Source organism: Austrofundulus limnaeus, unplaced genomic scaffold (genome assembly GCF_001266775.1).
Source record: "Austrofundulus limnaeus strain Quisiro unplaced genomic scaffold, Austrofundulus_limnaeus-1.0 Scaffold279, whole genome shotgun sequence".
NCBI lineage: Eukaryota > Metazoa > Chordata > Actinopteri > Cyprinodontiformes > Rivulidae > Austrofundulus > Austrofundulus limnaeus.
In genome coordinates, this window is record NW_013952681.1 from 824,384 (window position 1) to 834,687 (window position 10,304).

A 10,304-nucleotide genomic window follows, 5' to 3' on the forward strand; every position below is an offset into this window, starting at 1 on the left:
TTTACTTAAGTAAAATATTTAAAATTAAAAATATGTAATAAATTACTGTGGTTTCACAGTTAAAGTTCAAGCAGTGATTTGCATCAAAACATTGTAATAACATTCTTTTTGTATGTTATTTTTTATACATTGATAAAATTATGAATAAAAGAAGATTATTCTTTTTAATATCTGATTAATAAGAAGCAAATGTCTCTTTACTGTTTAAGAAAACATGTTACGACTTTAACTTGAACAGAGTTCTGTCTCTCTGAAGGAAACCTTCTGAGACCAAGGTCAAAGACAGGTGGAACTGTTTATTCCACCTCTAGGTGAACACTACAAAGGAAATCTTTGTTTATTTTATTTTAGAATATTAAAAACCYTAAATATCATGCTGTGCATTTGATCTTTAAATGGAAGAAGAGCTCCTTCCTCTAAATAGTAGAAACATGTTTTTAATGTTATACAATGTTTAAGTTCTTACTCAGTAAGTACTCCATATACATACTTGGTATTGGCAAATACCCATAGTTTAGTACTTGCACTCGTACTCAGMTTGAGAAAAACCTTGTAAATGTTCATCTTGTTATTACTGTCAGCAAGTTTCTTTTAAAATTGTTCAGTTGTTTTTGAAATATTTTGCTAACAGACTGGCACACAAGGTCCCAGGTTGATTTTCTTTTAGTTGTGGCAGATAATCTCTGAATAAAAAGGACTTTCTACTGAAGAGGTAAAAAAATAGTTGATTATTATACATGATGAAACTGGTCCATCTGGCTCGTAATTTGTCTAACCTGCAAAATTTTTAAACAGTTAAAATTAAAACAATCTGTACACAACCACACATCTACACAAAGGCTCCAGTGTTGACAGACAGGTTGTTTGTCTATATGTCTCTGTGAGGGACTACAGACCTGTCCACGTATCCCACCAGCTTCTGGTGACCCAGACAGGAAAAGGGGGTATATTATTGATAAATGGATTTTTTTATGCTTAGGCTGCTGCCCCCGCGACCCGATCCTGGATAAGRGGCAGAAAARGGATGGACGGACGGACGGATGGATTTTATTTTTAAATTTGAGCAGATTTTAGCTTTTAGTTTTTGTTTTGCTGACTTTAGCAGACATTCTGCCTGTTATGATCTGACAWTTCAGTTTCTTCTGTAAATTCCCACAGATTGTCAGTACTAAGTATTCAGAGTGTGTTTTGACAAAAAAAACGCTAATTCTCCTGGTTTATGAAACAACTTTCATACATTATGTAATTTATATTAAATCAAAACAAAATCTGAAATAACACAGACAAGAATACCTGAACTAGAAGCATTAGGAGCAASAGGTTTGGATTGTAAGATGAACAGAAAGGAAAGCAACAGTTTAGGTCAGAGGTATAAAGTTTGGCTCACTTTAGGACTTCAGCTTTGTGGGTTTTCTTCCTCTTTACATAATCCTTCAAAGCTTTGTTGGTCTGTCTGTCAGGCTGTCCGTCACCTTCAGCTGTATGCCCTTTGGATTCCAGCATCCGTGACCACACCTCTTCCTGCTGTGTACACATAGGAAGGTAGTTCATTAATCACATGAACAAATAGGGACAGGTACTTTTTCAACTATTTTATAGTCAGGTTAGATAAACAACAATAAGGAAGAACTTTTATTAACACAGCTGTGGCCCACCAATAATTAGTCACTCCCCTGCCCCAAATTTTGGCAAAATWTTTTAGAAACTACTGGACATATTTTTATGAAACCTTCAGGAAACATTCCTTAGATGAAATTTTGTTTTGTCACTGATGAAACTCCTCCAAATTTAAACAAAATCATACAGAACAATTAAATAAAACACAAGACATGTTTTTTAATAAACTTTGTCCTTTACTGTTTTAATGGTAGAAAAATGTTTAATGAGTAACTTAAAGGTAATGGGTGAATAAACTCACATTATTGCAGGACTTTTAGCCTCTGTTAAAATGTAACTGTTGATGGAGCTAACAGCAGGAGCAGAACTGAAGTGAAGACAGAAGTCATCAGACACTTGAGTGACTCATCTTCCTTCTAAKTGCTTTTATTGACTTCACATGTTTGAGCTCAAAGCCTGAAACATGGAGGTAACAAAACAAATGAATAGGATTGAGTTTGAGTTAACCCTTCAAACCCAACTGTGCAGAGTGTTAGAAGTTCAAATAAACTTTGTGCAATATGTTGGTCGGAAAACTTATTCTACCACTTTTCTACCATGAAGATTATGTTTTTGGTTGCATTGGTTTGTCTGCCTGTCTGTCTGTCTCTTTGTCTGCCAGTCTGTCTGCCTGCCTGTTGAAGTGCCTGTCTGCCTACCTGTAGGGGTGGTAACCAAACTCCAGCAGGATTTCTACAGCCTAGTAGTACTACTATTTCTACTGGTGTCTGTCCGTCCACTATGGAAGTCTGTGTAAAAGCTGGACTGACTTATCATTGAACATTTCTGTGTTTTGTTGTTGTTTTATCTGTTCATTTGGTCCAATGTTGAAGCCCTTTGGTTAACTTCTGTTGTTMTATGTGCTTTATAAGGAAATTAATATTGAAACCATGTGACCATGTGATCTACTGTTGCAGGTGCGGTGCAATGCAGAATGGGCAAGAGTCTGGATTTACCATTACTGTATGTTGGCAACATAGTGAAAAAAGACTGATGATGTAGAAATCATAAAAACTATTTGTTATAATTTGGGATGCATGATCATAAATGAGACCGAATGGAGAACTCTTTGAAGTCTCTTTCATGTGTGTGTGTGTGTGTGTGTGTGTGTGTGTGTGTGTGTGTGTCTGCTGACCTCAACTTGAGATGTTGTGGGTCGGTGGGCGGAATACTTCGAAAACCTCTTCAATTTTGCCGACGTCTTCCCATGAGGAAGCAGAGCCTGAGGACCATGGGTCAGACTCTCCAATCTCTGGTACCGGGGTCACTGAGATGGTTAAAAAGCTCCTCGGTGGCAAGGCACCAGGGGTGGATGAGATTCGCTCGTAGTTCCTTAAAGCTCTGGATGTTGTGGGGTTGTGTTGGTTGARYRGACTCTACAATATRYCYTGGACATCGGGGGKAGTTCCCCTGGARTGGCAGACCYGGGTGGTGGTCCCCCTAWTTAAAAAGGGGGACRGCAGAGTGTGTTCCAACTATAGGGGGATCACACTTCTGAGCCTCCCTGGTAAGGTCTATTCAGGGTTCCTGGAGAGGAGGGTCTGTTGGATAGTCAAATCTTGGATTCAGGAAGAGCAGTTCGGTTTTTGTCCTGGTCGTGGAACAGCYGACCAGCTTTACACCCTCAGCAGGGTCCTGGAGGATGCATGAGAGTTCGCTCAACCAGTCTACATGTGTTTTGTGGACTTGGAGAAGGTGTTCGACCATGTCCCTCGGTGACCCCTGTGGGTAGTACTCCGGGAGTATAGGGTACCAGGCCCATTGATATGGGCTGTTAAGTCCCTGTACGACCGGTGACAGAGCTTGGTTCGCATTGCCGGTAGTAAGTTGGACTCATTTCTGGTGAGAGTTGGAATTTGCCAAGGTTGCCCTTTGTCACCGATTCTGTTCATAACTTTTATGGACATAATTTCTAGGCGCAGCCAAGGTGTTGAGGAGATCCATTTTGGTGACCTTAGGATCGCATCTCTGCTTTTTGCAGATGATGTGGTCCTATTGGCTTCATCAGATCGTGATCTCCAGCTCTCACTGGAGCAGTTCGCAGCTGAGTTTGAAGCGGGTGGGATGAGAATCAATGCCTCCAAATCCGAGACCATGGTCTTGAGCTCTCCAGGTTGGGAAGGAGGTCCTGTCCGAAGTGGAGGAGTTTAAGTATCTCGAGGTCTTGTTCACAAATGAGGGAAAAATTGAGTGTGAGATTGACAGGCGGATTGGTGCTGAGTCTGAGGTCTGTCGTGGTGAAGCAGGAGCTGAGCCAGAAGGCAAAGCTCTCAGTTTACCAGTCGGTCTATGTTCCTAACCTCATCTATGGTCATGAGCTTTGGGTAGTGACCGAAAGTATGAGATCGCAGATACAAGCGGCTGAAATGAGTTTCCTACGCAGGGTGTCTGGGCTCTTCCTTAGAGATAGGGTAGCTTGGTCATCCGGGAGGGACTCAGAGTAGAGCCGCTGCTCCTCCATGTCGAGAGAAGCCAGTTGAGGTGGCTCTGGCATCTGGTTAGGATCAGTGGCAGCTGGTGGATTTTTTTTCCCAGGGGGGGCTACAACTCCTAAATAGACATATATCAAAAAGCAATCAAACATGTACTAAGTTGTTTCACGCCAGTGTGTTTATTAAACAAATCCAAATAATAAAACAGTCATGTGTTTTTTTATGTTTAGTACATAAATTTTGCTCTTCMGTAACTGAGAAGCAAAATTCTTCATGACTCTGATTAAAGTCAGGGATGATTCTTCTCTATAGAGCATGGTCAGTGCAGTGAGATGTGATGTTGTACCTGAGGAAAGTCTGGATTCTCTTCAGTGTTGAGAAGCTCCTCTCAGATTRAGCTGTGYTCAGAGGAGATGTGATGAGAATCATCTGCAGAGTCACAGTCTCTGAAGMTGTCCTGCAGATTGTTCTCCATGAAGAGCTGGTACAGAGCCATAGCACCACTGCAGCTCCTGAACTAGATCKGACTTCTTGGTCCTYTTCAGCATTGGGTGAGCCTCCATGGTCTTCATGTTAACAGGGGGTGGAGTGYTTCCTGGTGAGGTTTTCTGGYCARGTCCCACMGAGAGGAGGCCCAGGACATGCWGCAGGGARTATGTTTCTTGGCTGGCCTGGGAACGCCTTGGGATTCCCCTGGACGAGCTGGCCCAAGTGGCTGGGGAGAGGGAAGTTTGGGTCTCTCTGTTTAGGCTGCTGCRCTCCGCAACCCGACTCAGGATAAGCAGAAYAAAATGGATGGATGAACAGACGGACATGCTTTTGGATCTACCTCAGTGGTATTTCCAGGCAAGCCAAGCCATTGACTTTACAATAGAGAAGGATGTTTTGTGTGAACACTGGTCCCAATTAAGGGGCTTTTATGAACATTGGTCCCATGTAAGACATAGACAAGTAGAGGTGTTCTAGGTCTGTGTCTGTATGTGTCTACATAAAGTGGGAAAAAATCTTATGGATTTGTTGGGGTGAAAAAGTCAAGGGTGTGTTCACGTGTATTTATCAGTGGTGGGCAGCACTAATCATTAGRTCTGCAATTTCTAAAGTGCTACTGAAAATATTTAGGTRCCCAYCTTCAAAAATGCTTATGTCATAGAAAAAMTAGRGGAAGCTAATTTTAAAGCACATGTTCAATTTGACACTTACTAGCTGAATTCATGTACAATATGCACAATACTGCCAACTAGGGGTGTATGAACCCTTGTACAGCTTAATCCTACAATTGCTGATTGCTGGGGATCAGATTTTCTGTAAGAGAACTTTGGCTCATGGTGTAAAAATTTWAACGTTGTTGAGGCTTGCTAGTTCAGCTGCTTATTTAAAAAGTTGATGAGGTTTGCTAGTTCGGCTGCTTCTTTGTCTTTTTCTTTTGTTTGTTATAGATTTTCATTAAAGAAGCATCAATAAAGTAATTTTAAAACTGTTTATTGGAAAAAAGGAAGCAATGCATTCAGGGTACATGATGGACTGACAGGAAATGAAAGCACGGGGAACAGGAAACTAGTTTATTCCCTTCAAAATAAGAGCTTGGATTTTAAAGTTTTTCATGTTTCCATTGGATTTTAAAGTTTCCCAGTTCACCTGAAACTCATCAGACTGAAGAAGTCTCTTGGAGGTGAGACGAAACGTTTCACTAAAGAAGAACCCATCCAGAGGATCTACTTATTTTTTCTTTTTGATTCTTTTCTACCTGGATCAGGACTTTTCCATGTAGTTGCTCCAGTTGACCACTAGATGCCAGTCTTCACCAGCATAACATCTTTAAATCATTTCTGAGTCTCTAACACTGTTTTCCGGTTGCTTTTGAGCTCCAGCGTAAAGGAGCTCCGATTGTAAAGTAAAATAAATCAATACATACAAAATTTTAGCATGAATTACAAACATTTACTGTTTTTGCTGTTGTCTTCCTGTTGTGTAAGCAGACACAAAGCATTGTGGGAAGTCAGAACCGTGGCTCAAAGCGACAGTCAGGAAGGATGTTTACCTTCCCAATACATGTTTATCTGGGAGGGGTGCTGTTGGACAAATCATGTGTGTTGTGATTCTTTGACAGCCATACCTTCCGCTGTTCAAGATAATAATGTCTTGTAAATAATTAGTTAATTGCAGTTCTGTGTTTTTATTTTAGAAAGGGAAAATCTGCTTATGAATTATAATAACTAGTATGTTCACTAATTAAATATTTAGGTCCGCAATTAGAGGATTTGCGCTTTAGTGGGCTTGTGCCACCATTGGTACTTATATTTGTTCCTTTTGATAAACTAATTTGGCAGTTTTCCCAGACCACACAGACTTTTGAGGACTTACATTGTATTTGGATCAAAGCTTGGTCCCCTAATGTGAGGTATGAAATCAGCACAAAGTCCCTATTAGTACAGAAAAACAWGAATGCGTGTGTGTGRATCTGTTCATCCCCATACCTACATGAGCTACAAAATTAAAAGATCACCAAAAATCACTAAAATGTTGAATTCTATAAATATTCATTAATGTTTGGCTACACATCATGCATGTACACTCAGGTTAGGTTCAAACTGTTTTATAGAAAAAATGTAATTATAAACTGTGGTGTCCTGGAGGTGCAATGCAAAATTACAAAATCTGAAACACTTTTACATGTTCTGAAACAAATTTACAATTCAGAAAACAAATTTACAATTTAGAAAACAAAATTGCAACACTCAAAACAGTTTTACATACCCTGAAACAAATTTACATTTTAGAAAACGTATTTACATTTCAAAAACAAAATTACATTTTAGAAAACGAAATTACATTTTAGAAAACAAACTACAACATTCAAAACACTTTTATGAATCCTGAAACAAATTTATCCGATATATTTATCCAAGCGCACAGCGCGTTCACCGAGGGACAGCGCACAGGAGTGCTGCGGGTGCGCACATGTGTGGAGGGTGTGAGGGCAATATTGTTAATAATAATATTAATACTTTACCATTATAGTTATATACACTTAATAAGAGGTGCAACCAAGGACGACAGATGGAGCATAAAAAAAAGCAGGTTCAACAGGGGCACTTGATGGTCTTGAGGGAAAAGGGCAGATGCTCAAGCACCACCTGACGTCTATCTGTGCACTTCCATGACTGTACCCATTGCCTCTGTGAGCCCACCTCAGATAAGAGCCAGAAGATGCATGTAGGYATTAGTTATCTACTGGAGTCTACTCTGACTGTCTGTTAGCAAAATATGTCATCAACCAGTTGAATAAAATCTTTATGGAATAATCATTGGATGCACAGCTACAGTTGATTAGAGTGAATCTAAATCAGTATGATCACCYCAATTAATCTATGTTCAATAAGACAAAAATGGCTGTGGCTTAGTCAATGCATGATTATGAAATAATTAATGCAATATTAGCTCAGATTTACATTATTTACAATATGTACTATGAGCATAAAAGCACAATATCCCATGAGATTCACATAATGATACTTTTAATGTTGGACCAACATGGGTYTAACTCAGTATTTTTTCATCAAAAGTGATCTTAATTTAAAACTCTGACATAAAGAGAAAGATGCATTATTTTAAGGAGTGATAGGCCATTAACTGTGAGACAAATTGATAAAAAGTGAGRATATGTACACATATACACCTAAGACTTAGGCTATGTTCACCCAGGATATTTTGTGTGTACATGTGTTAGCATATTACTGTAATCCTGTGTGTGTGTCATTCYTGCACAGAGACCGTGATCAATGCCACATTGTTCTGCAGCCAATGAGCAGAGGGCTCTTGTTACTGGGCAGTTAGATGTTTGTTCTTCCCCTTCCTGCTCTTTAMGAGGTTGATGTCACGCGTCAGGCCTCGTAGACTGTCAGATCAGCATGAGTCTGTGCGACACTCCAGGTCCTGAGGTTGTGATGAGCAGCAGCAGTCTCTCTGGTTTTGTAGGTCAACCAGCATTAAAGAGGTGAAGCCCATTACCACATATGTAAGGTAGACTGAGTACAATTGAGGCAGTTTTTGCTTTTCCCATTTCCACACAAAAGTTAGACACTGAAAACACACTGAAAAGAAAATATGTTTTTACATAATATATATTTTATATGTTAAACACAATATAACCAAGAAATAATAGCCCTAAGTTGGTTATATTTTTCACAATTAATCAGAAACAAGAAGTTATTTTTTTGTTTCAACTGTTCTCATATAAAAACCTTAAGGGTACTGTTGAGACACCATTCAAAATGCTGGAAAGCTAACAGTCAATCACTGCCAATGTAATAAATGTACATAAAAAATAATTATCTGTGTTAATATATTTCCTTTATTTACATTGACTCTAGCATAGGTTAAAAAGTAAAAAAAAAACAGCAAAACAAATGAAACATATAAAAGATACATTTGATTATTATTAATATACTTTTGTAGTATATTGGTATTACTAAATGTTCTGCAGTTCAAATGAATGGTTTGCATTCAAATAATAGCTTATTTAAGGTCTATTAAATTCAAATGAATGAATGAACAAACTATTGCTGCTAAACACCATGCAAATCAACATCACAGGTGACCATGTTGCACATTTCACTGGATTATGTAATGATTGTTAATACCATGATATCATGAAATATGTTATCTTTTAGGGGACAAAATAATGTTTGCTTATATTCAAGTTACATTTAGATTTTATTTAAMGGTAATAAGATATTCACTGTAGAAGGGGCATGGTAACGTCAAAATCTAGCCTGCCAAAAATACTTTTGTTGATATCTTTGGAGTGGCGCTTTTCATGGTGTTCAAATTTTCCACTATCAAAGAGGATACTAATACACAGGTGTACAGCAAAAATCCCAACTAAGACTTCCTGCAAACAGAAGTTATTGTGTCATCTATTTACATGTCTCAAATATACTCAGTGGACCCTACTTTACTTTACTCGCAAAAACAATTACTGATAAATTATTTTGTTTTTATGGATATTTAAACAGATTTGAACYATTCAGACAGGATGTTATCATCATTTATGGGTCCAACCCCAATTCCAAAGAAGTTGGGATGTTGTAAAATGTAAATAAAAACAAAATGCAAGGATTTGCAAATCACAACAACCTATATTTTATCACAGTAGATCACAGTAAAAAAGTCTAATTTCAAATTAAGAAATCATACAGTTTATAGAAAGAAATTAAAAAAGTTAAAGTTTCATAGAACATTTCTTTAAGGTCCATGTTTCTCACTGTGAAGCATTTCCTCTTCCTTTATCAGCAGACTAAACTTTTAGGAACTGAGGAAAACAGTTGTTAGAGGTTTAGGAGAGAATGTTCCTTTTTTATTGGGTGTATTTATGAAAACTCAATAATGGCACACAAATGAGCCCATGCAGTGCCAGGCCATTCCAACCCACATGGGCTAGCTGCTCATGAAAACTGGTTATCTCACTGGACTCAGCCCGGTGCACAGTGCTGCTGCATGCTAGTGGAATTATTGACCTTAACAGGTGAGCCAAGCTAGCACTTGTCAAATGTGGGACATTTGGTTGTCCTTCCACCCCTTATGTGGGCTGCCAATTTCGCGATTGTCCAACACGAAAAGGGACAGTTGAGAGATATGGCTAATAAACAAGTATGAAAAATAGAAAATGGCATCATCTAGAAACTTTAAGGACAGGATTTATTTTACCAAAGCCTGTCTGGTTCATGTCTGTAAGAAACTAGGCCTCAGTGGAGGGCCAGGCTGGGAGAGACACTTTGAATCATTGGGAGGATGGATCTGAATAACTCTGGGTTCAGAAATGATGCCTTTAGCTGAGATTGTTAGAACTGCTAAAKCCATTAGGCTAGGCTAATGGCWAGCCAAACGAGGGATATTAAAACCTCGACACTTTTGCATGATACTGTTTGGTTTGTTGTCTCATAGGAACATGGAGGCTGTTTGGTTGAGAGGACGGCAACATACTAAAGAAACAATGTTGTGCAAGTTAGTGAACATGACATTTTTCCACACTTGAATTCAGTTTTTAAGAGAGGAGAGAGTTTCATTTACCTGAAAAAATCAAAATAAAAAATAGGCCCATTTTGGGTAGCCATTAGCCTAATCTGGAAAAAGAGATTAGTCTTGTTTTTCTTCCTTGTTTTCTGATACTACGGCTGAAAAGGTACAAACTTTAAATATGCCCAGACTTTGTTTTGA

General features: G+C 38.6%; 1 protein-coding gene across 1 annotated transcript in view; it reads right to left on the reverse strand.

The window, feature by feature from the left end:
- The window catches only part of tmprss2 (transmembrane serine protease 2), a 46,190-nt gene extending 44,723 nt beyond the window's left edge, over positions 1–1,467 (reverse strand). Inside the window, exon 1 of the mRNA XM_014021129.1 lies at positions 1,388–1,467. The gene's annotated coding sequence lies outside the window, so the exon portion shown is untranslated. The remainder of the gene's footprint in view (positions 1–1,387) is intronic.
- Between the last annotated feature and the right edge of the window lie 8,837 nt (positions 1,468–10,304).